Source organism: Athene noctua, unplaced genomic scaffold (genome assembly GCF_965140245.1).
Source record: "Athene noctua unplaced genomic scaffold, bAthNoc1.hap1.1 HAP1_HAP1_scaffold_212, whole genome shotgun sequence".
NCBI classification, from domain to species: Eukaryota; Metazoa; Chordata; class Aves; order Strigiformes; family Strigidae; genus Athene; species Athene noctua.
The window spans coordinates 147501-152500 of NW_027437681.1; positions in this window are offsets into that span (position 1 = coordinate 147501).

Genomic DNA, 5000 nt, shown 5'->3' on the forward strand with positions numbered 1-5000 from the left:
GAGCCCGGCTGGTACAAACCAGGGACGCCAGGAGCAGACCGGACACCGCAGGCCGCCCCACGTATGGCATCTGCACCAGGAAAAAAAGAAAGCGGAAAAGAGGACCGAGGCGCCGCCGCCTCGCCTTACCATCATCCAGCTTCTCAGGGGACCAGAGTGGTGGGGGGGGGTAGCCGCTGAAGGCTCGAGACACCCCACCACGGCCATCTGCACCCGGCTGCCAGCCAACACCGGCGGCCAAAAACGTACCGTGCTGTGCCCATGTCACGGGCTCCGGCTTAGGGCCGAGAGAGCAAAGGACCCGAGGAGTCGACTAGCCTTCGCTCACAGCACCGTGCAGACCTCCCTTCACCGAGCCCGGCCGGTAGAAACCAGGGACGCCGAGAGCCGGCCGGACACCACAGGCCGCCCCGCACGTATGGCATACGATACCGGCAACGAAAGGAGTAAACCAAGAACCAGGGAGGCGCCGCCGCCTCTCGCCTTACCATCGTCGGGCTCTCGGGGGGCCGGGGGGGGGGGGCCACCCACCGGTGGCTCGAGACACACCCCCCCCGGGCCGTCTGCATCCAAGCTGCCGGCCACCGCGACCAGCCAAAACCGTGGCGTGCCCATGCCACGGGCTCCGGCTTAAGGCCGGCAAACAAAGGGAGCAGGTGCCGCCGCCGCCACCTCTCGTCCCATCCCCAAGGCCCCCTCAAGGAGCTGGGCAACAGCCCCCGACGGGCTGGAACCGTACGGAGCACCGCTGTGTCAACACACATACCGGCGCTCCCCCCCTCCGCCATCATCGGGCTCTCGGGGGACCGGGGGGGGGACGGGGGTAACCACCCACGGTAGTCTCACAGCTCGGCTCCCCCCCCCAGTATCCAGCGTTCAAGTGCCGCCAGCCGCCTCCGGCCACCGGTCTTCGGCCTCTCCCGTGCACCTCTGCCCGTCCTTTTCTCACCACTCGGCAGCGACCGCCCCAACGCCGCCCGGCTTCGTGCCGTTCGGCATCTCTCTGGGTGCTCTCGGTTCCGTGCACGCTCGCCTGACAGAGCACCGGCTTGAGAACCGTGCCCAATTCCCCGGGGGAAACCACCGTCTGCGGCCGCCCAGCATTCCACTTGGCCGGCTAAGCCGCGTGCCCTCGCTCGGTGGCGCTTGTCTGGAGCAGAGACGCCTCGTGCCCCTATATAAGGAGAATATGGGTCCGCGCCGGAAAGGGGCGCTTAAAGGCAGTGTCTGCCTGCCAGCGGGGGAGGCGCTGCAGAGACGCCGACTCTTACGATGACCTAACTGGAGGCAGCGCGAAACAGCGACCCCTTGGAGGAACTGCCGGAGCCAACAGGTCTGCCCGCGCTCTAAGTCCCGACGGAGCCGGGTAGACCTGGCAGCCCTTTCGACGGACGCTGAGCCGGCCGCCGGCAACGTGGAGCCGGGTACACCTAGCGGCCACCGCCGGTCGCCTCGGAGGTGGGTAGACCTGACGGCCGCCTCACGCCCCGGAGGCGGGTAGACCTGACGGCCGCCTCACGCCCCGGAGGCGGGTAGACCTGACGGCCGCCACACGCCGCGGAGGCGGGTAGACCTGACGGCCGCCACACGCCCCGGAGGCGGGTAGACCTGACGGCCGCCTCACGCCGCGGAAGCGGGTAGACCTGACGGCCGCCTCACGCCCCGGAGGCGGGTAGACCTGACGGCCGCCTCACGCCCCGGAGGCGGGTAGACCTGACGGCCGCCTCACGCCCCGGAGGCGGGTAGACCTGACGGCCGCCTCACGCCCCGGAGGCGGGTAGACCTGACGGCCGCCTCACGCCGCGGAAGCGGGTAGACCTGACGGCCGCCTCACGCCCCGGAGGCGGGTAGACCTGACGGCCGCCTCACGCCCCGGAAGCGGGTAGACCTGACGGCCGCCTCACGCCCCGGAGGCGGGTAGACCTGACGGCCGCCTCACGCCCCGGAGGCGGGTAGACCTGACGGCCGCCACACGCCCCGGAGGCGGGTAGACCTGACGGCCGCGTCGCGCCCCGGAGGCGGGTAGACCTGACGGCCGCCTCACGCCCCGGAGGCGGGTAGACCTGACGGCCGCCACACGCCCCGGAGGCGGGTAGACCTGACGGCCGCCTCACGCCCCGGAGGCGGGTAGACCTGACGGCCGCCTCACGCCCCGGAGGCGGGTAGACCTGACGGCCGCCTCACGCCGCGGAGGCGGGTAGACCTGACGGCCGCCTCACGCCCCGGAGGCGGGTAGACCTGACGGCCGCCTCACGCCCCGGAGGCGGGTAGACCTGACGGCCGCGTCGCGCCCCGGAGGCGGGTAGACCTGACGGCCGCCTCACGCCCCGGAGGCGGGTAGACCTGACGGCCGCCACACGCCCCGGAGGCGGGTAGACCTGACGGCCGCCTCACGCCCCGGAGGCGGGTAGACCTGACGGCCGCCTCACGCCCCGGAGGCGGGTAGACCTGACGGCCGCCTCACGCCGCGGAGGCGGGTAGACCTGACGGCCGCCTCACGCCCCGGAGGCGGGTAGACCTGACGGCCGCCTCACGCCCCGGAGGCGGGTAGACCTGACGGCCGCCTCACGCCCCGGAGGCGGGTAGACCTGACGGCCGCCTCACGCCCCGGAGGCGGGTAGACCTGACGGCCGCCACACGCCCCGGAGGCGGGTAGACCTGACGGCCGCCACACGCCGCGGAGGCGGGTAGACCTGACGGCCGCCTCACGCCGCGGAGGCGGGTAGACCTGACGGCCGCCTCACGCCCCGGAGGCGGGCAGACCTGTCGGCCGCTTCACGCCCCGGAGGCGGGTAGACCTGGCGGCCGCGTCGTGCGAGACATTTTTGTTTCGATAGATGCCAATGAAATCCGAAAAAAAATAAATGAAAAGGGAAATTTTTTTTCTTAACGCACCCCCGCACCCCCGCGCCCCGCCGCGCTCTCATGTGCACGCAGCACCAGCCCCCCCACCCCCCCGCCCCGACCCGTTGGCTGCCATGCAGTCGCTGGCATCATTCGCTGCCCGCCCCCTCGGCCGCCAGTCAGCCCCTCTGCGCCGCGCCACTCCGCGCCGCACGGCGCCGCCCGCCACTCCCCCCCCCCGCTTCCCGCGGCTGCCAGGGGACCCGGCAGAAGCGGCGACGTTCCCCGCACCTCACCCCCAACGGAGACGCCCGTCTCGCTGGAGCGAGTTCGCATCGGGAACCGGGCGCTTTTCGCCGGGTCGGGGTCCCGGCGCTGCCGGGCGGTCCTCGGCTTCAGCTGTTGGTTTCGCAGCGTGGGTTTAGCTTTAGTCTCGGGGGAGGGGGGGTGTGGGGGGGGGTGCGTGTGTGTGTTTTTATTTTGTTTCTTTCCCCCCGCCTTTCGCTGTGCCGCAGAGGCGTGGGCACCGGGCGCCCTTCACCGGGTCCGGGTCCGGGTCCGGGTCCGGGTCCGGGTCCGGGTCCCGGCGTTGCCAGGCGCTCGCTGGCATTCGCGTTTAGGTTTTTTTCGACGGGGTTGGGGTGGGGGGGTGGGAAGGGGGCTCCCGGGCTTTATGTGTGGGAATGGGGGGTGTGTGCGCGTGTGTGTGTGTGTGTGTGTGTGTGTTGTTCGGATTGTTGTTTTGTTGTTTGTTCCCCCCCCCCCCCCCCCCCCCCCGCCGCGACACACACGCGCTCGGACACACACGCAGAGACACAGAGAGAGAGAGAGAGAGAGAGAGCGCGCGCGCGAGAGAGAGAGACACAGGCGCGCGCACACACACACACACACGCACACACAGACACAGACACACGCACGCGCACACACACAGACACCCCCAGCCCCCCACCCCCCCCAGCCCCCCGACCCCCACCGTCGCCCGCGCGCCCGAAGAGCCGTTGGTCCCCGCCCCACCGCTGCAACTCCGGAGCTGCAGGGCGGTGGGTGCGGCCGCCAACCGACCGCAGCCTCCTCGGCGCCGCGGAGCACTACGGCTGGGGGGTGGGGGATCGGGGGCGGTTTCTGTTACACCACCACCACCACCACCACCCGCCCTCGCTGCTCTCCCTCCCACCCCTTCGGCGTTCGTTTGGCTTTCAACCCGCGGCGGGAACGGAGCAGGCGGGCAGGAGGGCGGGCGGCCGAGCGACCGACTGAGGAAGGCGGGGAGCCGGGCCGCGGGCACGGCGCGGCAGGGACTCGGCAGCTGCGGGGGCTCAGCGTCCAAAACACGCGCCACCCATCATCGCCGCCGCCGGCGGGAGGCCCCTCCGGGCCCCCCGGCACGGAGGCGGCGGCGGCGACGCCGCTGGGTCCTAAGGTCTCCCGCCTTCCTTCCCTGGAGCGGCCAATGTGCTGCTGCTGGTGGAAAGCGGGCCGGAGGTAGGGGGCGGCCGGTCTCCTCGCGAACCCCGGGGGTGGCAGGGGGCGGCCGGTGTCACGGTGGACCTGGTGGCGGGAGGGGTGGGGGTTGGGGGGGGGTCGGCAGGGGGGTCGACAGAGCTCGTTGCGGCGGTGGGGGGGCGGGGGGGGGGGGGGGGTGGTGGGGGGGTGGTGTTGGTGGGGAGCGGTTTCTGTTGTTACACACACACCCCCGCCCCGTCGCTGCTCTCCCTCCCACCCCTTCGGCGTTCGTTTGGCTTTCAACCCGGGGCGGGAACGGAGCAGGCGGGCAGGAGGGCGGGCGGCCGAGCGACCGACTGAGGAAGGCGGGGAGCCGGGCCGCGGGCACGGCGCGGCAGGGACTCGGCAGCTGCGGGGGCTCAGCGTCCAAAACACGCGCCACCCATCATCGCCGCCGCCGGTGGGAGGCCCCTCCGGGCCCCCCGGCACGGAGGCGGCGGCGGCGACGCCGCTGGGTCCTAAGGTCTCCCGCCTTCCTTCCCTGGAGCGGCCAATGTGCTGCTGCTGGTGGAAAGCGGGCCGGAGGTAGGGGGCGGCCGGTCTCCTCGCGAACCCCGGGGGTGGCGGGGGCGGGGGGTGGGGGGGTGGGATGGGGCGGGGGGTGGCGGGGGGGGGTGGGTGGGCTGGGGGGTGGGGGGGGCGGCCGGTGTCAC